The following is a 25016-nucleotide window of genomic DNA, read 5'->3' as shown; positions in this document are numbered from 1 at the left end:
GTACAACCTGATCTCTTTGTATCCCCCCCAGCGCTTGGAACAGTGCTTTGCACGTAGTAAGCGCTTAACAAATGCCAACATTATTATTATTATTATCTAGTATCTAGTATCTACCCCAGCAGTTAGAACACATAACGAATTAACGAATACAATAATACTAATAATAATGACAATGGCATTTGTTAAGGGCACATCATGTACCCAGCCTTGTACTGAGAGATGGGATAGACACAAGACAAACATAACAAACATAACAAACACAGTCATTGTCCCATATGGGGCTCACAGTCTGAGTGGGAAAGCAGGGACCTTAACCTCATTTTACAGAAGAAATAACTGAGGCAGAGAGGAAGTGAAGTGACTTGCCCAAGGTCACACAGCAGACAAGCAATGGAGCCTGGATTAGATCCCAGGTCCTCTTACTCCCAGACCTGGCTGTTTTCATCAGGCCACACTGCTCTGTAGCTCCTTATTTATTTATTGAGTGCTTGCTGTGTCCAGTGCACTGTACTAAGCACTTGGGAGAGTGCAACAATATGAAACAATAAAGAAATACATTCCCTGACCACAACGAGCTGACAATCTAGAGTTGGGGGGACACAGACGTGAATACAAATAAATAAATTACAGATATGTACATAAGTGTTGTGGGGCTGGGTCAGGGGACAGGAACAAAGGAAACAAGTCAGGGAGATGCAGAAGGGAGTGGGAGAGGAGGAAAAGTGCGGCTTAGTCAGGGAAGGCCTCTTGGAGGAGATGGGCCTTCAATAATGTTTTGAAGGTGGGGCCTTCCCTTCCCCACAGCACCTGTATATATGTATATATGTTTGTACATATTTATTACTCTATTTATTTATTTTACTTGTACATATCTCTTCTATTTATTTTATTTTGTTAATATGTTTGATTTTGTTCTCTGTCTCCCCCTTCTAGACTGTGAGCCCACTGTTGGGTAGGGACTGTCTCTATATGTTGCCAACTTGGACTTCCCAAGCACTTAGTACAGTGCTCTGCACACAGTAAGCGCTCAATAAATACGATTGATTGATTGATTGATTGATTGATTGAGAGTCATCATCTGTCCGATTTGAGGAGGGAGGATGTTCCAGGCCAGAGGCAGGATGTGGGCTTGGGGCGGCTGGCAATGGAGGCGAGATGGAGGCCCAGCGAGAAGGTTAGCACCGTAGGAGCGGAGTGTGCGGGCTGGTTGTAGAAGGAAGAGAGATGGCTGGAGATGCCCTCCACCATCTTCCCCAGATACCTACCGCCCTGCTCTTTATCCGCCTCCACTAACCCGTTGCTGCCCAGCCTCACCCATCCCCACTCGCCACTCCCAGGACCAAGAGTGCCAACTTGTACTTCCCAAGCGCTTAGTACAGTTCTCTGCACATAGTAAGCGCTCAATAAATACGATTGATGATGATGAAGAGGCAGGAGCCGGAGCTCTACTGGCCAACCCCTTGTTTTGGAACTGCAGCCTAATGGCAGGAAGCTGGGAGGGATGGGTATTTCATGAATTCCCATCTCCTCCTCCTCATCAGTTGTATTCACTCCTTCATTCAATAGTATTTATTGTGCACTTACTGTGTGCGAAGCACTGCACTAAGTGCTTGGTAGAGTACAATGTAACAACAGACACATTTCTGCCCACAACGAACTCAGTCTACGGGGAAGACATACATTAATATAAATAAATAAATAAATACAATTGCAGATTCATTCATTCATTCAATCGCATTTATTGAGTGCTTACTGTGTGCAGAGCACTGTACTAAGCACTTGGGAAGTACAAGTCAGCATATGTATGTGCTGTGGGGATGGGAAGGAGGATGAATGAAGGAGCCATTAAGCGTGGCACAGAAAGGAGAGGGAGGAGAGAGGAGGGCTTAGTCAGGGAAGGCCTCTTGGAGGAGATGTGTCTTCAATGGGGCTTTAAAGTACTGAGCACTCACTTTGCACAGAGCACTGTACTAACCTCTTGGGAGAGTACAAGGACAATGTCTAATTCCCAACTGTGTTTTCTCTCCAAGCACTTAGTACAGTGCTCTGCACCCAGTAAGAGCTTAATAAATACTATTAGTACTACTAAAACAGGGTTTCCTGCCCACAATGAGTTTACAGTCTCCCTCATTTCCCCCACTAACCTCTGAGGTTGACAGATAACCTTCACAGGCATAGACACAGGATCACATGGGAAAGTTGTAATAATAATGATCACATTTGTTAAGTGCTTACTATGTGCCAAGCACTGTTCTAAGCGCTGGAGGGGATACAAGGTAATCAGGTTGTCCCACACGGGGCTCACAGTCTTAATCCCCATTTTACAGATGAGGTAACTGAGGCCCAGAGAAGTTAAGTGACACAAAGTCACACAGCTGAACCCTTGATGTCTGACTCCCAAGCCTGGGCTCTTTCCACTGAGCCATGCTGCTTCTCAGTCAGTCTGACAGGGCCTGCCCTTGGGAGAGTCTGATCCCCCTAAACAGCTGGGGGGCCCAGATTTCCATGGAAAGCCAGAATCCTAGCCGGAAGGGGATCCTGACAGGAGGTGAGGGAGTCTATCCGGGCCACTGGGTGAGGTGGGAGGTGGGAGTAAGAGAGGGGGGCAGAGGAGGAGGAGGAGGTATAGGGCAGAAGGAGAAAGAATAAGGGAGAAGGAGGAAAAGTGCTGGAAGAAGAAGAGGAGGGAGGAAGTGGAGGAGCAGGAAAAAGAGGAGTAGGAGAAAGAAGGAGGATGAGGAGAAAGAGAAAGTGAAGGGGGAATAGGAGGAGGAGTGGTGGAAGGGGAAGAAGTGAGAATGAGGAGGAGGGTGATGAGGAGGAGGAGTCAGTCCATCAATGATATCCATCCATTCATTCAATCGTATTTATTGAGCACTTACTGGGTGCAGAGCACTGTACTAAGCGCTTGGGAAGTATAAATTGGCAACATATAGAGACGGTCCCTACCCAACAATGGGCTCACAGTCTAGAAGTCCATTGAATGTTTACTCTGTGCAGAGCACTGTACTAAGTGTTTGGGAGAGGACAATTACTTAAATAAATTTAAATGAACGGCCATGAGCCAGCTTTGGGTCTTCAATCTTATTAAGTTCAAGAGGTAGGGTTTTCTGTAGCTATAATTCAGTGGTACACAATACAGTCTTCGGGATTTAATACTCAATATTTTTATATGTCATCAGGCATCATGTAGAAGACACTAAACTTTAAGACAAACATGATACAGACTTCCTGTTAATGATTCTTTTGTTTAGAAAAAGACTCATATGTAACATTTGCTCTTCCTATCAAGGAAGAGCTTTGCTACTGCCTTCTCTGCTGTACTGTAAGGAATATAGCGAAGCTAGGATCGTGCTGTCATTTTAATTGTAGATGAAAATGCTAGGAAATAAAAAAAAAAACCCTGAGGGAAAGAGGGAAGAGGAGGAGGAGAAGGAGGGAGGGGGAAGAAATAAGAGGTGGAGAAGGATGAGGAGGGGGGGAGAAAGAGGAGGAAGAGGAGAAGGCTCCCTTTGCTCTTCCCCCTCCCAGCCCCAAAGCACTTATGTACATATCTGTAATTTTATTTATTTGTATTAACATCTGTCTCCCCAACTCTAGACAGTGAGTTCGTTGTGGATAGGGAATGTCACTGTTTATTATTGTATCGTACTTTTCCATGCACTTAGCACAGTGCTCTGTACACAGTAAATGCTCACCAAATATGTTTGATTGAATGAAAAATGAGTGAAGAGGAGGAGGGGGAAAGAGGAGGAGGAGGCAGGGGAAGGAAGAGAAGGAGGAAGAGAAAAAGGAGGAGGAGGAGGGGAACGAAGAGAAGGAGGAGAAGGAGAAAGAGGAGGAAGAGGGAAAGGAGGAGGAAGAGGGAAATGAGGAGGAAAAGGAGGAAGAGAGAAAGGAGGAAGAAAAAGAGGAAGAGAAGGAGGAGAGAGGAAGAGGAGGAGGAGAAGGAAGAGAAGGAGGAGGAGAAGGAAGAGGAGGAAGAGGTAACGGAGGAGGAGGAAACATAAAGGGAGGGGCCTTGTGTCTGGTCTCTGAACCAGTTCCCAACCACCAGGCTGGTGCTCCCGGGGGCAAGCCAGGCCCGGTGGCAGGGGGTAGGGCTGGATGAGGCTGCAGGTGAGGCCCCGGGGTAGTCAGGGGTGACAGCGGGGAGCCGGCTCTGTCGTCATCGTCATCTGTGGCCCTCTGAACTGAGGGCCAACTGTGTGCAGGGCTCTGTACTGGGCACCTACAAGCTAACACCCCTGCCTCCCTTCTCCACCCTGACTCTCCCCCAGTGACCCAGCAAGGACCATCCAACCCCCCTGACTCTCTCCTCTCCGTCCCTGACTCTCCCCCAGCGCCCCAGGCCGGACCCTGGTCCCTGGCTCTGTCCAAACAAACTCCTCTGGACCTGGAGGGCTTCCGGGCTTCCCGGCTCCCAAGGGGCCCGGATTCCCGTGCTCCCATCCCGCCAGGAGAAGCCTAGATTCCTGCCTTGGGCTCTGACCCTGCCGCCTTCGATCTGGAGAGAGGGAATACGGGGAGCAAAAATTCCCAATCCATCCCGTGTCCCTCCCCCTGCCCCTGTCCAGCCTGCGGACCGCCGACCCTCCCGGACTGTCCGTCTTCGGAAGACGCTTCTCCTTTGGCTGATCTCGTTCATTCACCCATTCAGTCGTATTGATTGAGCGCTCACTGTGTGCAAAGCACTGGACTAAGCGCTCGGGAAGGACAAATCGGTAACAGATAGAGACGGTCCCTACCCAACAACGGGCTCCTCGGCCCTCGCCCTTCCGAAGAGTGGGTGTCCAGGCCGGGGCCGGTGAGCTGACCGCTCCGGTGTCCGGCCCGTTGTCTCCCGTCACCGGACCTCGGGGTCCAGCGCTCTGCGAAGCGCTGCTTCCGCCCCCTTTGACGCTTCTGTCCACCCCCCCACGGGACCCCCTCCCCAGGCAGGAGAAGCCCCCTCCTCTTCTGCCCTTGCTCGGGGAGAGATGGGGAGGACGGCCAGACCTGTGGTGGAGTGGGGAGGACCCTCCTTTCTGATTGCGGCCCCCTCCCCTCCCCGGGACCCCCAAGACGTCTCCCCGGGCCGGGGGCCCCTACCCCGCAAAAAAACCCCGGCTAGGATCCAGGTGGGAGTTGGGGAAGGGGAGTAGGGGAGGGGGGCGGCTCCTGGTCCTGGCTTCTCTTCCCTGGTCCTCCCTCCCTGCATCCCTCTCCATCCTCCCTCCTCCCTCCATTCGGGTCCTCTCCCCTCCCCCATCCCTCCTCCTCCTCCCCTCCAGGCCCCCGGCCCCCGGCCCCCCGGCTCCCCGCCCCTCGCCCCCCGCCCCGCGGGCTCCCAGGGCAGGAGAGGCTTCGGGCCGAGAGAGGGAAGGAAGGACCAGAAGCGCCGCCGGCCCCCGAGCCTCCGGAAAACCCCGTCCTAACGCCCTCCACCCACCCCCACCCCCGCCCCGGACCCCCGGAGACTCCCCCCCCCCCTCCATTCCCCTTTCCCCGCCCCGGAGCCCCCATCCCCATCCCCGCGCCCCCCGCCCCGGACCCCCGGAGCTCCCCCATCCCTGTACCTCCCGCCTCGGACCCCCGAAGCCCCCGACCCCCAATTCCCCTTTCCCCGGCCCGGACCCCCGAGCCCCCCTCCAATTCCCCTTTCCCCATCCCGGACCCCCTGTGTCCCCCCCTTGCTCCCCGCCCCGGACCCCCTGGGCCCCCCTCAATTCCCCTTTCCCCTGCCCGGTCTCCCGGAGCCCCCTTCCCGCTCGCTCCCCGCGCCCCTTCCCCGGATCCCCGGAGCGCCCCCCATCCCTGTACCTCCCGCCCCGGACCCCCAAAGCCCCCCGACCCTCAATTCTCTTTTCCCCGGCCCGGACTCCAGGTGCCCCCCTCCCCATCCCTACCTCCCGGCCAGGACCCCCGGAGCCCTCCTCTTTCCCAGCCCGGGACCCTGCCACCCCCGATCCCCTCGCCCCCCACTCCGGACCCTCGGTGTGCCCCTATCCTCGCTCCCCCAAATCCCTACCCCCGCCATCTCCATCCCAGACCCCCGGAGTCCCAAGCCCCCCTGCCCGCCCCAGTCCGTCCCAGAGCCCCCCGATCCCCCCGACCCCCGGCCCGGACCCCCGGGCACAGGGAGCGGAGAGGATGCCCGCGGAGATGCCCCCTCGCTACCCGTGAGGGGGCCGGACCGAACCGGACCGAAAGGACCGGACCGAGAGGAGGGTGAGTCCGAGCGCCCGGAGGGGGCGGGGGTCTCGCTGTCCTGGGCCCGGGGCTCAGGGGTCAAGGGAAGTGTGTCCCGGACAGGAGGCTGGGGGCGGGGGTCTCGCTGCCCTGGGCCCGGTGGTCAGGGATCAGGGGGAGTATGTCTTGACAGGAGGCTGGGGGCCGGGGTCTCGCTACCCTGGGTCCGGGGGTCAGGGGTCAGGGGGAGTATGTCTTGACAGGAGGCTGGGGGCGGGGGTCTCGCTACCCTGGCTGCGGGGTTCAGGGGTCAGGGGGAGTATGTCTTGACAGGAGGCTGGGGGCGGGGGTCTCGCTGCCCTGGCTGCGGGGGTCAGGGGTCAGGGGGAGTATGTCTTGACAGGAGGCTGGGGGCGGGGGTCTCGCTGCCCTGGGCCCGGTGGTCAGGGATCGGGGAGAGTATGTCTTGACAGGAGGCTGGGGGCCGGGGTCTCGCTACCCTGGGTCCGGGGGTCAGGGGTCAGGGGGAGTATGTCTTGACAGGAGGCTGGGGGCCGGGGTCTCGCTACCCTGGGTCCGGGGGTCAGGGGTCAGGGGGAGTATGTCTTGACAGGAGGCTGGGGGCGGGGGTCTCGCTGCCCTGGCTGCGGGGGTCAGGGGTCAGGGGGAGTGTGTCCCGGACAGGAGGCTGGGGGCGGGGGTCTCGCTGCCCTGGGCCCGGTGGTCAGGGATCAGGGGGAGTATGTCTTGACAGGAGGCTGGGGGCCGGGGTCTCGCTACCCTGGGTCCGGGGGTCAGGGGTCAGGGGGAGTATGTCTTGACAGGAGGCTGGGGGAGGGGGTCTCTCTGCCCTGGCTGCGGGGGTCAGGGGTCAGGGGGAGTGTGTCCCGGACAGGAGGCTGGGGGCGGGGGTCTCGCTGCCCTGGGCCCGGTGGTCAGGGATCAGGGGGAGTATGTCTTGACAGGAGGCTGGGGGCCGGGGTCTCGCTACCCTGGGTCCGGGGGTCAGGGGTCAGGGGGAGTATGTCTTGACAGGAGGCTGGGGGAGGGGGTCTCGCCGCCCTGGGCCCGGTGGTCAGGGGTCAGGGGGAGTATGTCGACAGGAGGCTGGGGGCGGGGGTCTCGCCGCCCTGGTCCCTGGGGTCGGGGGTCAGGGGGAGCGGCGTGGGCCGGGACAGGGGGTTAGAGTCAGGTGCGGTCGCGTCTGAGGGTGAGAAGGGGTTCTCACCCCCAAAACGCCCCTTCCTGCAGACTCTGGAGGAGGGACGGGAGAAGATGGGGTGGTGGGAGGGCGTGGGGGACTTCACATTGGGGAAAAATAACTTAGGGTAGGTAGGGCAGGCTGGCCGGTGCGACCCGTCCCGGATCCCCCCGCCCTCTCCCCTCGCCCCCAACTCACCCCTCTCCGTCTTTTCCCCGCTGCGGGTGGCCAGGACTCGGCCCCACCACTGACCAGGTGAAGGCTTTGGGGGCGAGGAGCAGCCTGTACCCCCCGGCCCTGGCAGGTGGGCGACTGCCGGCTCCAACACCACTCCTTACAATAATAATAATTATGGGATTTGTTAAGCGCTTACTATGTGCCAAACACTGTTCTAAGCCCTGCGGCAATTAATTGCTTAGTTATGGGATTTGTTAAGCACTTACTATGTGCCAAGCACTCTTCTAAGCCCTGGGGAAGATATAAGGTAATCAGGTTGGACACAGTCCCTGTCCCACAAGGGGCTCACAGTTTCAATCTCCATTAGCTATGGTATTCATTAAGCACTTACTATGTGCCGGGCACTGTACTAAGCGCTGGGGTGGATACAAGCAAAGTGAGTTGGACACAGTCCCTGTCCCAAGTGGGGCTCACAGTTTCAATCCCCATTTTACAGATGAGGGTACTGAGGCCCAGAGAAGTGAAGTGACTTGCCCAAAGTCACACAGGTGACAAGTGGTGGAGCCAGGATTTGAACCCATGACCTTCTGACTCTGAGGTCTGGGCTCTAGCCACTGAGCCATGCCACTTCGGGGGGATAACAGATAATAATAATAATAATAATAATGATGATGTTGGTATTTGTTAAGCACTTACAATGTGCAAAGCACTGTTCTAAGCACTGGGGAGGTAACAAGGTGATCAGGTTGTCCCACGGGAGGCTCACAGTCTTCATCCCCATTTTACAGATGAGGTCACTGAGGCCCAGAGAAGTGAAGTGACTTGCCCAAAGTCACACCGCAGACAATTGGCAGAGCCGGGATTTGAACCCATGACCTTTGATTCCAAAGCCCGGGCTCTTCCCACTGAGCCACGCTGCTTCTCTTGTCAATACAGATGTCAATACAAATAAACAGATATAAATAAATAAAATTACAGATGGATATCTAAGTGCTGTGGGGCAGGGAGATGGGGGGAGAGCAAAGGGAGCGAGTCAGGGTGACACAGTAGGGAGTGGGAGATGTGGAAAAGTGGGGTTTAGTCTGGGAAGCCCTCTTGGAGGAGATGGGCCTTCAGTAAGGCTATAACGGGCAGGGAGAGTCATTGTCTGGAGGACTTCCCAAGCGCTTAGTACAGTGCTCTGCACACAGTAAGCGCTCAATAAATACGATTGAATGAATGAATGAATGACAGTAAAGGGGTCTCCGCATCTCAGCCGGGCTGCAGCCCCCAGAGAAGCAGTGTGGCTCAGTGGGAAGAGCCCGGGCTTGGGAGTCCGAGGTCATGGGTTCTAATCCTGGCTCCGCCACTTGTCAGCTGGATGACTTTGGGTAAATCACTTAACTTCTCTGAGCCTCAGTTACCTCATCTGAAAAATGGGGATTAAGACTGGGAGCCCCACGTGGGACAACCTGATCATTTTGTATCCACCCCCCCCCCCCGCACTTAGACCAGTGCTTTGCACATAGTAAGTGCTTAACAAATGCCATTATTATTATTATTATTAGGCAGGGGGGTGGGGGGCAACCGTGACCCCCTCGGGAACCAGAGCTGCCTCACCCTGAAGAATTCGTCTCATCAGCCCCGGCAGAAATACGACATTGTCTCGCCACAATCTCATCGACCTCACCCCTTCTCTCCCCCAAACCCAGCTCTGCCGCGACCTCGCTGGGTAATCCTGGGCGGGTCACCTAACCTCTCTGAATCTCCGTTTCCTCCTCTGTAAAATGGGGCGAATAATCCGAGTCTCGCAGGGGGGATCGTTGACACCAAAGCGATTGGGGAAAGCTGAAGAGAGCGGCAGATTCCAGGTGCGGTTGGAGTCCAGGCCCGAGCCCCGGGGTCTGCCCTGGTTGAGGAGGTGACGTTAAACAGGATAGTACCAAGAGCTATTTTGCATAACGAGCACAATATCTTGAAATCAGGGTAATTAGACTTGCAAAATACTTCTGCCTCTTGCCAGAATTCTCCACGGGGGAAAAACACCTGGAATATTTTAGCCGGGCTGCATAATCCGCATCCTGGAAGGCTTGGGGTTAATAATAATAATAATAATAAAATAATTATGTTATTTGTTAAACACTTTCTATGTGCCAGGCACTTTACTGAGCGCTGGGGTGGATACAAGCAAATTGGGTTAGACACAGTTTCTGTCCCAAGTGAGACTCACGGTCTTCATCCCCATTTTACAGATGAGGTAACTGAGTCACAGAGAGTGCCTTGCTCAACTTGACACAGCAGACAAGTGACAAACCGGTTTGCTTCACGGACCGCCCCTCCCCAGAAAGCTCTCGCCCCCCTTGGGCTCCCAGCATACGTTTGCTGGGTCTCAACTTCGTGTCCCCATTCAGGCTGAGGGAATTTTTCATTATTGCTCATTACTTTCATTATTTCTCATCTTCTCCAATTTCTGGAGGGTATACGGGTCATTCCATAAATCGTAGTTATTGAGCACTTACTGTGTGCACAGCACTCTCATTCATCCATTCGTTCAATCGTATTTATTGAGCGCTTACTGTGTGCAGAGCAGTGCTCTGCACACAGTAAGCGCTCAATAAATACGAATGATTGATTAATTGATTGATTACAATTCGGCAACAGATATAGTCCCTACCCAACAACGAGCTCACAGTCAATTAGGGGGAGACAGGCAACAAAACAAAACAAGTAGACAGGTGTCAACACCAGCAGAATAAATAGAATTATAGCCATATACACACTGTATAGCACTGTACTAAGCGTTTGAGAGAGTACGATATAACAGTTAAACGGACACAGTCCCTGCCCACAGCAAATTTACAGTCTAGAAGCACCGTGGCTCAGTGGAAAGAGCCCGGGCTGTGGAGTCAGAGGTCATGGGTTCAAATCCCGGCTCCGCCAATTGTCAGCTGTGTGACTTTGGGCAAGTCACTTCACTTCTCTGGGCCTCAGTTCCCTCATCTGTAAAATGGGGATGAAGACTGTGAGCCCTGCATGGGACACCCTGAACACCGTGTAACCTCCCCAGCGCTTAGAACAGTGCTTTGCACATAGTAAGCGCTTAATAAATGCCATCATTATTATTATTATTATTATAGGGAAGCTGACCTCGCCTCTACCCAAAGGCAGACGGGAGTGATCTCCCCTAAAATCTCAGCAGGGGGCGCTGTAGCCCCAGGCGAGACCGTGGTTCCCCCCCCCCCCCCACTAAGCGCTTAGTACAGTGCTCTGCACACAGTAAGGACTCAATAAATACGATCGAAGCAATGAATGACTCGGAGGAGGGGAAGGGACGCCCCTTCCTTCCTCTCCCCCTCGTCCCCCTCTCCATCCCCCCATCTTACCTCCTTCCCTTCCCCACAGCACCTGTATATATGTATATATGGTTGTACATATTTATTACTCTATTTATTTATTTATTTATTTATTTTACTTGTACATTTCTTTCCTATTTATTTTATTTTGTTGGTATGTTTGGTTCTGTTCTCTGTCTCCCCCTTTTAGACTGTGAGCCCACTGTTGGGTAGGGACTGTCTCTATGTGTTGCCAATTTGTACTTCCCAAGCGCTTAGTACAGTGCTCTGCACATAGTAAGCGCTCAATACATACGATTGATTGATTGATTGATTGATTGAAAAGGGTGTCATTATAGACCCTCGCCTCTATCCAGAGGAAGTCAGAGCTCCTCTAAAATCTAAAAGCTAAAATCTCAGCCGGGGGCCCTGTGGTCTTGGGTGAGATCCCTCTACTCCCCTTCCCGGAGGAGGAGGGAAGGCAGGGAATGGGGGTGGGGGATGAGGGAGCGCCCAGGCTGGAATGGGGAGAGGGGTGAGGTTAACAGTGGAGTAGGATGGCTGGGGGAGTGAGTCACCCTGGGACCAGCCAGGCTCAGTCATTCATTCATTAATTAATTCATTCATTCATTCAATCGTATTTATTGAGCACTTACTGTGTGCAGAGCACTGTACTAAGCGCTTGGGAAGTACAAGTCGGCAACATATAGAGACGGTGCCTACCCAACAATGGGCTCACAGTCTAGAAGGGGGAGACTCTCTCCCTCGTCCCCCTCTCCATCCCCCCCATCTTACCTCCTTCCCTTCCCCACAGCACCTGTATATATGTATATGTGTTTGTACATATTTATTACTCTATTTATTTACTTATTTATTTTACCTGTACATATCTATTCTATTTATTTTATTTTGTTAGTATGTTTGGTTTTGTTCTCTGTCTCCCCCTTTTAGACTGTGAGCCCACTGTTGGGTAGGGACTGTCTCTATATGTTGCCAATTTGTACTTCCCAAGCGCTTAGTACAGTGCTCTGCTCACAGTAAGCGCTCAATAAATACGATTGATGAAATACGATTGATGAGACAGACAACAAAACAAAATGTGTGGACAGGTGTCAAGTCGTCAGAACAAATAGAATTAAAGCTAGATGCACATCATTAACAAAATAAATAGAATAGTAAATACGTACAAGTAAAATAAATAGAGGAATAAATCTGTACAAACATATATACAGTGTGCTGTGGGGTGGGGAAGGAGGTAGGGCTGGGGGATGGGGAGGAGGAGAGGAAAAAGGGGGCTCAGTCCAGAGTTGAGGGAGAGTGTGCCGATCCAGTCTGCCCTTGGATCAGCAGGGGCAGGCCCACTCTACGGCCTCCGCCTCCAGCCTGCCTTAGCTGCACCATCCCTGAGGCTGCCCCCACCCTGGGCTTTCCCCATTCTCTGCCCGCTTGGGATGAGAAGCAGCGTGGCTCGGTGGAAAGAGCCTGGGCTTTGGAGTCAGAGGCCGTGGGTTCAAATCCCGCGTCCGCCGCTGGTCAGCTGTGTGACTTTGGGCAAGTCACTTAACCTCTCTGGGCCTCAGTTAGCTCATCTGTAAAATGGGGATTAAGACTGTGAGCCCCACTTGGGACAACCTGATAACCTGGTAACCTCCACGGTGCTTAGAACAGTGCTTTGCACATAGTAAGTGCTTAATAAATGCCATCATCATTATTATTATTATTATGAGGACCGCCTGACCTGATCCTGATTTGCCTTGACCTGCCCCCGGCCTGGGCCCAGCCTGCCCTGACACCCCTGGCCTGTCCCCAATTTGCCCTCAGTCTGCTACCAGCCTGCTCCCGGACTGTCCCCTGACTGTCCCCAGTTTGCTCTTAGCCTGTCCCCAGTCTGCCCTGGCCTTCCCTCACACTGTCCCCAACCTGCCTCCCCCTGCCCCTGACCTGCCTTCAGCCTGTCCCCAGCTTGTCCCCGACCTGCCCTGGGCCTCTCCCTGGCCTGCTCCCTGCCAGAAGAGATGGGAATGGGCAGAAATTGAGCAGCTGGAGAGAATCCCTACAGCTTTATGACGTGTGGGCCAGCCAATCCCAAAACTGTCCATAAACGGCTCCAAATTCTAACATAATAATCTCACCCAAAACCCCGCATAAGCCCACCTAAACCCCATAAAGTAAACCCTTCCAAGCCTCCTTTTCATGATTCTCCAGTGCAGAGATCACCATGCAGAAGTATTGTGATTCCAGAAAGAAAGGGGTTTAATTCCTCACTGAAAGTTGAGATTAGGTCTGAGGTTTCTCCAATTTCAATCTATCGATCAATCACATTTACGGAGTGCTTGTGGTGTGCAGAGAACTGTACTAAGCGCTTGAGAGAGTGCCATATAACAGAGTTGGTAGACACATTTCCAGCCCAAAAGGAGCTTACAGCCTAGAGGGGGGACAGACATTAATATAAATAAATACATTCCGGATATGTACACAAGTACATATGGATGGAGGATGGAGGGAGGGGTAAATAAAGGGTGCGAACCCAAGTTCAAGGGCGATGTAGAGGGGAGTGGGAGAAGAGGAAATGAGGGCTTAGTCAGGGAAAGCTTCCTGGAGGTGCTTGAAGGTGGGAAGAGTGATTGTCAGCTATGGAGAGGGAGGGTGTTCCATGCCAGAGGCAAGATGTGGGCAAGAGGTTGGCAGTGAGATAGATGAGATTGAGGTACAGTGAGTCGGCTGGCATCAGAGGAGCGAGGCATGCAGCCTGGGTTGTAGAAGGAAATCAGGGAGGTAAAATAGCAGGGAGCAAGATAATCAAGGTCTTTGAAGACGACGTTAAGGAGTTTCTGTCTATACTGGAGGTGGATGGGCAACCACCGGAGGTTCTTGAGGAGTGGGGCGACATGGACTGAACAGTTTTGTAGAAAAATGATCCAGGCAGCAGAGTGAAGTATGGACCAGAGTGGGGAGAGACGGGAGGCTGGGGGGTCAGCGAGGAGGCAGATGCAGTAATGAAGCAGCGTGGCTCAGTGGAAATCAATCAATCAATCAATCAATCAGAGGTCACGGGTTCAAATTCCAGCTCCCCCAATTATCAGCTGTGTGATTTTGGGCAAGTCACTTAACTTCTCTGGGCCTCAGTTCCCTCATCTGTAAAATGGGGATTAAGACTGTGAGCCCCCCGTGGGACAACCTGATCACCTTGTTACCTCCCCAGTGCTTAGAACAGTGCTTTGCACATAGTAAGCGTTTAATAAATGTCATTATTATTATTATTATTATTATTAATGAAGGCAGGATAGGGTTAATGCTTGGATTACCGAGGTAGCAGTTTAGATAGAGAGGAAAGGGTGGATTTTAGGGTTGTCGTGAAGGTTGAACCAACAGGATTTGGTGATTGAATATGTGGACTGAACGGGAGAGCTGTCCTTGTATCTACCCCAGCACTTAGCACAGTGCTCAGCATAGAGTAAGCATTTAATAAATACCACATCGTGATGATGATTATCATCATCAAAGCTGAGACAAAGGCCCCCACCACTCTGAGCCTCACTGATGCCCTTCCCCCACCAACCCCGGGGGTCTGGTGGGCAGAGACGTGGCCCAAGATCACACAGCAGACATGCGGAGGAGCCAGTATTAGAACTCACGACCTTCTGACCCCCAAGCTGGAACTCTATTCACTACGCCATGATGCTTCTCCTCCAAGCCCACCGGGCCACAGCTCTGCTCTTTTTTCAAAGCCCTTCCACACCGCCGCTCTCCCCCAGCTCCTCCAGAAAGCTTCAATGACTAATCCCCTTCTCATCCACCCATGGTGTATTCAGTTGTCTCTTCTGATCTATTCCGAAACCTCAACTGGAAAACGGAGATTAAGACTGTGAGCCCTATGTGGGACAGAGACTGTGTCCAACCCAATTACCATGTATCTATCCCAGCACTGGTACAGCGCCTGGCACATAGTAAGCGCTTAACAAATATCACTATTATTATTATTATTCTCTGGGCCTCAGTAACCTCATCTGTAAAATGGGGATTAAGAGTGTGAGCTCCACGTGGGACAGGGACTGTCTGACCTGATCAATTTGTATCTACCCCAGCGCTTAAAAACAGTGCTTGGCACATAGTAAGCACTTAACAAGTGCCACAGTTATTATTAATTATTATTAATAGTATCTGCCCCTGGCTGACTTTGGGACCTTAGACAAGTCATTTACCCACTTTGCACCTTAGTTTCTTCTTCTGAAAAATAGAGATAAAGTTCCTGAACTCCCTCCCTCTTAGACTTGAGTCTCATGTGAGACAGGGACGGTGGATGATCTGATTATCTCGTATCTACCCCAGCACTTGACACGGTAAGTGCTTCTTAAATGCCGTCATTATCACTACAGTGAAGGCTTCTTTCCATAATCCTTCAAAAACTCAGAAATGTTTCTCATGTCAGTTTGGAGTCTGTCTCTCCCCGGCACTTGGAGAGACCATAACAACCACGTGCTGATTGGTTGTTCCATTTCCAACCTTACTGAGACATCCCGAAGCAGAATCGGTGCAGCAAGGACCAGCTCCTGCGTGGTCCTTTCCCAACCCCTGAAGAGTGTCCAAGCTCCATCACTTTCTGTTCTCTAGAGAGAGGTGGGAAGACACTGCTCTCCTTGTCCCGCACCAGAAATATCTGTGGGCCCAGCCTTTGACTTTAGTGCTGAGGGTGGGGATCACGTACCCAAGGGATGATGAGGATGGGCCGAAGTGGCAATGGGGAGGGAGAATAGAGCAGGGACAAGACAGGTTAGTCAGGGAGGGATTCCTGGAGGAGGTGGGCTTTGAATAGGGCTCTGGAGATAGGGAGAGTGGTGGTGGATATGGAGGGGGAAGGAGGTTTAGCCAAGAGGGAGGATATGGGCAAGGGGTAGATGGTGAAAGAGATGAGACTGAGTCTAGGTTAAGACTAGGTTGGTGTTGGAGAATAATAATAATAATTATAATTGTGGTATCTATTAATATATTATCTATAGTGGCACTTGTACTCTCCCAAGTGCTTGGAACTACAGTAAGCACTGGGGTATGTACAAGATAATCATGTCCCACCTGGGGTTCACAGTCTAAGTAGGAGGGAGAACAGGTTTCAATCCCCCTTTTGCAGATGAGGTAAGTGAGGCACCCTCACTTAAGAGAGACATTAAGTAACTTGCCCAAGATCATACAGCAGATAAATGGCCGAGGCCAGAATTAGAACCCAGCTCCTCCGACTTCTAGGCCCATACTCTTTCTACTAGGCCACACTGCTTCGCTGAGACATGAAGTACACAAAATGGAGTCTAGTGGAAGATTGGCAAGGTTAGGTTGTGCAGGGGAGCTTATTGAGTGCCTTAAGGGTACGGAGTTCCTGCTTGGTGCTATTGTATTGTATACTCTCCCAAGTGCTTAGTACAGTGCTCTACACACATAAACACTCAGTAAATGTCATTGATTGATACAGAGGTAGATTCATTCATTCATTCAATCGTATTTATTGAGCGCTTACTGTGCGCAGAGCACTGTACTAAGCACTTGGGAAGTACAAGTCGGTAACATATAGAGATGGTCCCTACCCAACAACGGGCTCACAGTCTAGAAGGGGGAGACGGACAACAAAACAAAACATGTAGACAGGTGTCAAAATCGACAGAACAAATAGAATTAAAGCTATATGCACATCATTAAACAAAATAAATAGTAAATATGTACAAGTAATAAATAAGTGTCATTCAATAATTTCATTTAACATACTAATAACACTTTCTGTGCATAAGTATTTTCCCAGGATGATCACTGAAAAAAGTCACATCTTTACTATAATAATAATAATAATAATAATAATAATAATGGTATTTGTTAAGTGCTTGCTATGTGCCAGACACGGACACTCAGTGGAGGTTTTTAAGGAGTAGGGAGATGTATACTGAACTCTAATAATAATAACAATAATAATAATGGCATTTGTTAAGCACTTACTATGTGCAAAGCACTGCTCTAAGCGCTGGGGAGAGATTTATTGAGCGCTTAGTGCAGTGCTCTGCACACAGTAAGCGCTCAATAAATACGATTGATTGGTTGATTAAGCATTGACTATGTGCCAAGCACTGTTTTAAGCACTAGGGTAAATACAGGGTAAGCAGGTTGTCCCTTGTGGGGTTCACAGTGGAACAACCTGATGGCCTTGTATCTCCCCCGGCGCTTACAACGGTGGTTTGCACATAGTAAGCGCTTACCAAATACCATCATCGTCATGGATGATGTATATGTATATATGTTTGTACATATTAATTAATTTATTTATTTATTTATCTTCTACATATCGTACTTATTTTATTTTGTTAGTATGTTTGGTTTTGTTCTCTGTCTCCCCCTTCTAGACTGTGAGCCTGCTGTTGGGTAGGGACTGTCTCTATGTGTTGCCGACTGGTACTTCCCAAGCGCTTAGTACAGTGCTCTGCACACAGTAAGCGCTCAATAAATACGATTGATTGATTGATTGATTGATACAAGGTAATCAGGTTGTCCCACGTGGGGTTCACGGTCTTAATTCTCATTTTACAGATGAGGTAACTGAGGCCCAGAGAAGTTAAGTGACTCGCCCAAAGTCACACAACTGACAAGTGGCGGAGCTGGGATTAGAACCCACGACCTCTGACTCCCAAATCCAGGCTTTTTCCACTGAGCCACGCTGCTTTTCTAAACTACATTTAAGAGAAGTGAACAAGGCAACAGAGTCAAGGATGGACTGGAGCAGGGAGAGGCTGGGGGCAGGGAGGTCAGCGACGAGTTAATGCAGTAACCAAGTTGGGATATGGACGGACGGGGTGACAGTTAGGTTTACTATTATTACTAGTATTGTTATTTTTATTATCATTATGTTTTTTTATTAGGCGCTTACTATATGTCAAGGACTGTTCTATGCTGTGGTAGGTACAAGATAATCAGGTCAGACACAGTCCCCGTCCTACATAAGGCTTACAGAATAAGTAAGAGGGAGAACGGGTATTTGATCCACATTTTACAGATGAGGAAACCGAGACCCAAAGAAGAGAGTTGGCACAGCCATGATAGAATCCTCTGACTTCCAGGCTCACGGTCTTTCCAAGTGGTCACCCTGCTTTTTTAGGGAGAGGAAGGAGTAGATTCTGGAGATGCTGTGATTATAGAGCCAACAGGATTTAGTGAGTGACTGAATATGGGGTTGACAGAGAGAAAGGAATCAAGAACAATCAGAAAATGATGGGTTTGAGAGATGGGGAGGGTGGGGGCGACAGCAGTTTTTTGCTCCTCCGTGGCTCTGACAGAAAATTGTAAACAAATCCTGCCTGCCTGTCTTAGGCGGAAAGTTCCTTGAGGCGAGGGTTCATACATCTTGCTCCTACTGTGTTTTTTTAATTTTTTGCTTTTTATGGTATTTGTTAAGTGCTTATTATGTTCCAGGAACAGTACTAAGCACAGGGGTAATAATAATAATAATAATGACAATAATAATAATGATAATTGTGGCATTTGTTAAGCTCTTACTATGTGCCAGGCACTGGGGTGTATACAAGATGATCAGGTTGGACACAGTTCCTGTCCCAAATGGGGCTCACAGTCTTAACCCCCCTTTTACAGGTGAGGTAACTGAGGCACAGAGAAATGAAGTGACTTGCTCAAGGTCACAGCCGTAAGCAGGAGGTGGAGCCTGGATTAGAACCCAGGTCCTTCTGATTCCCAGGCCTCGGCTCTATCCACTGTGATAATAATGATGGTACTTGTTAAACGCTTAGTAAGAGTACCCAGCACTGTTCTAAGCACTGGAGTAGATACAAGGTAATCGGATTGGACACAGTCCCTGTCCCACATGGGGGTCACACTCTGAATCACTAGGCCAAGGTGCTTCTCTACTGTGCTCTCTCAAGTGCTCAATACAGTGCCGGGGAAATAGGCCCTTAGAACATAGCAGTGATCAATTGATTGACTACTGAATATATCCTTCAGTGAATATTATTAAATCTCTTTTATTCATCTTTACCTACTCAGAGCACTCCTGCCGGCTCACACAATAGGTGTTGGGCCTCTTGGGGCTGCTGTCGCAGGGTGGTTCTGATATTTACTGAGATCTGCTCTGGGCCAGGCACTGTGCCAACTGCTGAGGTAGATACGAGATCAACTACTCTGAGGCGGGCACTGTCTCTCAAGGCGGGCTCACAGAATGCAGGGGGGCTGGGGGGGGAGGACCGACCAACATAAGTAACGATAACTGAGGGAGAGGAAGCATTTAGAAACAAAGCATCGGAGATACAGGGTGCGATAGCTAGATGGAGGGGCAGGGAGAGGAAGCTCTTTGCTTCCCAACAGCCACAGGTCTCGGTGTTTCCAGAATCGGGAATGGCGGTGGTCTCTGGCCCCCGGCTCCTGGTGGCAGGGTTGGGGTCGATCCGGGTCAGGATGAGGCCAGCCTGCGCTGGATGTGGGTTTTGGAACGAGCAGAAGGAAAGACATTCCCAGCACTACCCTCAGGAATGCGCAGCTGTTCCCTGCACAAACGATTTTTCTGAGAAACGACTGGACAGCTTTGGAAAGGAGGAGAGCATTCCAGGGTGGCCACGACAACAGGACCGATGGGATTTTTCATGCATCCAAATCTTGGCCAGGAAAATAGTGGACACATAAGAGCCCGAGGTGTCCCCGGGGAGTTGCCATCCAGTCCAGCCCACGGGAACCCCTGGGGGAGTGGTGCCTTCGGAGCTAAATTTGGCAGGGGAAGCAGCAGTCAGAAGGTCCTGGGTTCTAATTCAGGCCCCACCATTTGTCTGCTTTGCAACCTTGGGCAAGTCACTTCATTTCTTTGGACCTCAGATACCTCATCTGTAAAATGAAGATTTAGACTGTGAGCCCCTTGTAGGCCCCTCTAGACTTAAAGCTCGTTGTGTGCAGGGAATGTCACTGTTTATTGTTGTGTTTTACTTTCCCAAGTGCTTAGTACAGTGCTCTACACACAGAAAGCGCTCAATAAATACGACTGAATGTATGACACGGGCTGTGTCCCTCCCATTCACCTTGTCTCTCCCCCAGAGTTTAGTACAATGCCTGGTACGCAGCTAGTTCTTAACTAAGGGAAGTTCTAACTAAGGGAAGTTCCTCCCCCTCCCCATCCCCCCCGCCTTACCTCCTTCCCCTCCCCACAGCACCTGCATATATGTATATATGTTTGTGCATATTTATTACTCTATTTATTTATTTTATTTGTACATATTTATTCTATTTATTTAATTTTGTTAATATGTTTTGTTTTGTTCTCAGTCTCCCCTTTCTAGACTGTGAGCCCACTGTTGGGTAGGGACCATCTCTATATGTTGCCAACTTGTACTTCCCAAGCACTTAGTACCATGCTTTGCACGCAGTAAGCGCTCAATAAATACGATTGAATGAATGAACTAATACCACAATTATTATGACAATGATGATTATGATTACTATTAACTTTGTGGAGTGGATGGTCCCCCTACTGCCTGCAGGGCACTGGACTGGACACCTGCTGTGGGCAGTGTGCTGGACTGAACACTTACACATCTGTCATTTATTGATTTGTATTAATGTCTGTCTCCTCTCTTCTCATCATCATCAATCGTATTTATTGAGCGCTTACTGTGTGCAGAGCACTGTACTAAGCGCTTGGGAAGTACAAATTGGCAACATATAGAGACAGTCCCTACCCAACAGTGGGCTCACAGTCTAAAAGGGGGAGACAAAACCAAACATACTAACAAAATAAAATAAATAGAATAGATATGTACAAGTAAAATAAATAAATAGAGTAATAAATATGTACAAACATATATACATATATACAGGTGTTGTGGGGAAGGGAAGGAGGTAAGATTGTATATATTGTAAGCTCACTGTGGACAGGGAATGTGTCTGTTTATTGTTTCATTGTACTCTCCCAAGTGCTTAGTACAGTGCCCCGCACACAGTAAGCACTCAATAAATACAATTGTGGATAAATGAATGACTGAATGAATGCAGAGCATTTTGCTCCATGTCTGCTAGGTGCAGAGTACTGTACTGGATGCCTGTTGTGGGCAGGGGGCTCTTCCAGGCGCTTATTGTGTGCAGGGTTTCATATCCACTAGAACGCATGGTGGCTGCGTTAGTGAAATCTCCTTCTGGAGGCCGAGGATTGGACCGTTCTGCCTCCTGGACCCATCTCCTAGGCAACGGGGAGCAGCGTCTACACGGCTAGGGATGATACCGTTCTATCTCTTGGATCCATCTCCTAGGCAACGGGGAGCAGCATCTACCCAGTCCACACTCGATTGCCTTCAGATCGGTTGTCAGTCTGTAGTACTGTGTGCACAATGTGGTGTGCAGAGCACAGTGTGGAGAGCATTGTGTGCAGAGTGCTACATGAAGAGTGCTACGTGCAGAGTGGACAGTGTTGTGTGAACAGTAGAAAATGTTGGGTGCAGAGTGTGGTATGAAGAGCATTGTATGCAGAGCACGGGGTAGAGAGTGATGCATTCATTCACCCATTCATTTAATCTATTTATTAAGTGCTTACCGTGTTCAGAGCACTGTACTAAGCACTTGGAAGAGTACGACAATAAACAGACACATTCCCTGCACACAACACGCAAATAAATAAATTATAGATAAGTACATAAGTGCCGTCCCCTCTCAGAATGGCACCTGGAGAGTTTCCAGTATTGTACCAGTCTCAGCTACAGGAGGGAGAGTGAAGCAGAGGCATACCCATTCCATTCTTAGCTTGGGCAGTGGCTAGCAAGTGGAATTCTGCTCCAAGTCAAAATTCACCCGTGCTGGGCAGCAGCCGCAGCGTGGGAGAGAATCGAGGGCAGAGACCCAAGTTTACTGCGTGGAAGGAGGCAATGGCTAACCACTTCCATATTTTTACCAAGTAAATTCTATGGATCCACTACCAGAACGATTGCAGATGGAGGTGGGACATTCTGGGAGAGGTGTGTCCATGGAGCCGCTATGGTCAGAAATGAGTCGACGGTATAATCAATCAATCAATCAATCAATCGTATTTATTATTAATAATAATAATAATGATGGCACTAGTTAAGCGCTTACTATGTGCAAAGCACTGTTCTAAGCCCTGGGGGAGGAATGCAAAGTGATCAGGTTGTGCCACGTGGGGCTCACAGTCTTAACCCCATTTTACAGATGAGGTAACCGAGGCTCAGAGAAGTTAAGTGACTTGCCCAAGGTCACACAGCAGACAAGTGGCAGAGCCGGGATTAGAACCCATGACCTCTGACTCCCAAGCCCGGGCTCTTTCCACTGAGCCATGCTGCTTGAGCGCTTACTGTGTGCGGCGCACTGTACTAAGCGCTTGGGAAGTACAAGTTGGCAACGTATAGAGACAGTCCCTACCCAACAGTGGGCTCACAGTCTAAAAGGGGGAGACAGAGAACAAAACCAAACATACTAACAAAATAAAATAGACTAGATATGTACAAGTAAAATAAATAGAGTAATAAATATGTACAAACATATATACATATATACAGGTGCTGTGGGGAAGGGAAGGAGGTAAGATGAGGGGGATGGAGAGGGGGACGAGGGAGAGAGGAAGGAAGGGGCTCAGTCTGGGAAGGCCTCCTGGAGGAGGTGAGCTCTCCACACACCACATAAAGTGAGGTATAAGACAAGACAAGACATAAGTGCTGTGGGGCTGGGAGGAAGGAAGAACAAGGAGCAAGTCAGGGCGACACAGAAGGGAGTGGGAGAAGAGGAAATTGGGGGGTTAGTCTGGAAAGGCCACCTGGAGGAAATTTGCCTTGAATAAGGCTTCGAAGGCAGGGAGAGTAATTGTCTATCGGATTTGAGTGTGGGCCCACCTTTTAGACTGTGAGCCCACTGATGGGTAGGGACTGTCTCTATATGTTGCCAACTTGTACTTCCCAAGCGCTTAGTACAGTGCTCTGCACACAGTAAGCGCTCAACAAATACGATTGATGATGATGATGATGATTTGAGGAGGGAGGGTGTTCCAGGCCAGAGGCACGGTGTGGGCTAGGGGACGGCGACCAGATAGGTGAGAAGGTTGGCAGTAGAGGAGCCAAGTGTGCGGGCTGGGTTGTGGACAGAGAGAAACGAGGTGAGGTAGGAGGGAGTAAGAGAGTGGAGTGCTTTAAAGCCAATGGCAAGAAGTTTTTGTTCGATGCGGAGGTGGATAGGCAACTACTGGAGATTTTCCAAAGAGCAGGGTGACGTCATCAATCATCAGTCATATTTATTGAGCGCTTACTGTGTGCAGAGCACTGTACTAAGCACTTGGGAAGTACAAGTTGGCAACATATAGAGACAGTCCCTACCCAACAGTGGGCTCACAGTGTAAAAGGGGGAGACAGAGAACAAAACCAAACGTAGTAACAAAATAAAATAAATAGAATAGATATGCACAAGATAAATACTGCACATCAATCAATCAATCAATCATATTTATTGAGCGCTTACTGTGCGCAGAGCACTGTGCTAAGCGCTTGGGAAGTACAAGTTGGCAACATATAGAGACCGTCCCTACCCAACGGTGGGCTCACAGTCTAAAAGGGGGAGACAGAGAACAAAACCAAACACACTAACAAAATGTCCTGAACACGCATGCAGGGCACTGTGGGCAGAGCATTGTGTGTAGAGCGCGGTGTGCAGAGAGTGCGGTGTGCCAGATGAGATGTGCGGTGTGTGGTGTGCAGTGTGCCGGGTGTGATGCAGTGAGTGTTGTGTGTAGAGCACAGTGTGTGGAGGGAGCATTGAGCTGGGCACTAGTGAATGGACTCAGAATCATTTTGGGGCCCCCTTGGGTGTGAGCACCCGAGCATGTGATGGGCTGGCCATGGCCCCTGGGGCACCAGGCCACTGCCTGCCCTCCAGTCAGGGTTGGTCAGCCCTCCCTGCCCACTCCGATAGATAGCTAGATGAGAAGCAGCATGACTTAATGGACAGAGCATGGCCCCGGGAGTCAGAGGTCATGGGTTCTAATCCCGGCTCCACCACCTGTCTGGTGTGTGTCCTTGGGCAAGTCACTTAAGTTATCTGTGCCTCAGTTACCTCACCTTTAAAATGGGGATTGAGACTCTGAGCCCCATGTAAGCCAGGGGCTGTGTCCAAACCCAATTTGCTTGTATCCACCTCGGCGCCTAGTACAGTACCTGCCACATAGTAAGTGCTTAATCAATCAATCAATCAATCAATCGTGTTTATTGAGTGCTTACTGTGTGCAGAGCACTGTACTAAGCGCTTGGGAAGTACAATGTGGCTCAGTGGAAAGAGCCCGGGCTTTGGAGTCAGAGATCATGGGTTCAAATCCCGGCTCTGCCAATTGCCAGCCTTGTGACTTTGGGAAAGTCACAACTTCTCTGGGCCTCAGTTATCTGTAAAATGGGGATTAAGACTGTGAGCCCCCCGTGGGACAGCCTGATCACCTTGTAACCTCCCCAGCGCTTAGAACAGTGCTTTGCACATAGTAAGCGCTTAATAAATGCCATCATCATTATTATTATTATTACAAGTTGGCAACATCTAGAGACGGTCCCTACCCAACAGTGGGCTCACAGTCTAGAAGGGGGAGACAGAGAACAAAACAAAACATATTAACAAAATAAAATAAATAGGATATATACAAGTAAAATAAATAAATGGAGTAATAAATACATACAAATATATATGTACATACAGGTGCTGTGGTGGGGGGAAGCAGCATGGCTCAGTGAAACAGCACAGGCTTTGGAGTCAGAGGCTAGGGGTTCAAATCCCGGCTCCGCCAATTGCCAGCTGTGTGACTTTGGGCAAGTCATTTAACTTCTCTGTGCCTCAGTTACCTCATCTATAAAATGGAGATGAAGACTGTGAGCCCCACGTGCGACAACTGATCACTTTGCATCCCCCCAGCGCTTAGAACAGTACTTTGCACATAGTAAGCACTTAATAAATGCCATCATTATTATTAACAAATACCATAATTTTGATAATTATTATTATTACTCCACTTCTGTGGGCCTCAGTTACCTCATCTGTAAAATGGAGATTAAGAGTGTGAGCCCCATGGGGCACAGGGACTGTGTCCAACCTGATTAACTTGCATTTACCTCAGCGCCTAGTACAGTACCTTCCACATAGTAAGCGCTTAAGAAATACCGTAA

At 50.2% G+C, this 25016-nt stretch overlaps 2 protein-coding genes across 2 annotated transcripts in view; one reads left to right on the top strand and one right to left on the bottom strand.

Annotated features, from left to right (window-relative positions):
• GNGT1 (G protein subunit gamma transducin 1) overlaps nt 1–4849 on the bottom strand; it is a 54933-nt gene extending 50084 nt beyond the window's left edge. Inside the window, exon 1 of the mRNA XM_038742270.1 lies at nt 4749–4849. The gene's annotated coding sequence lies outside the window, so the exon portion shown is untranslated. The remainder of the gene's footprint in view (nt 1–4748) is intronic.
• A 1273-nt stretch (nt 4850–6122) lies between these two features.
• CALCR (calcitonin receptor) overlaps nt 6123–25016 on the top strand; it is a 73028-nt gene continuing 54134 nt past the window's right edge. Inside the window, exon 1 of the mRNA XM_038771590.1 lies at nt 6123–6210. The gene's annotated coding sequence lies outside the window, so the exon portion shown is untranslated. The remainder of the gene's footprint in view (nt 6211–25016) is intronic.

This window comes from Tachyglossus aculeatus, chromosome 2 (assembly GCF_015852505.1).
Source record: "Tachyglossus aculeatus isolate mTacAcu1 chromosome 2, mTacAcu1.pri, whole genome shotgun sequence".
NCBI lineage: Eukaryota > Metazoa > Chordata > Mammalia > Monotremata > Tachyglossidae > Tachyglossus > Tachyglossus aculeatus.
The sequence above is the reverse complement of the archived record's forward strand: the minus strand, read 5'-3'. Positions and strand labels throughout refer to the sequence as shown.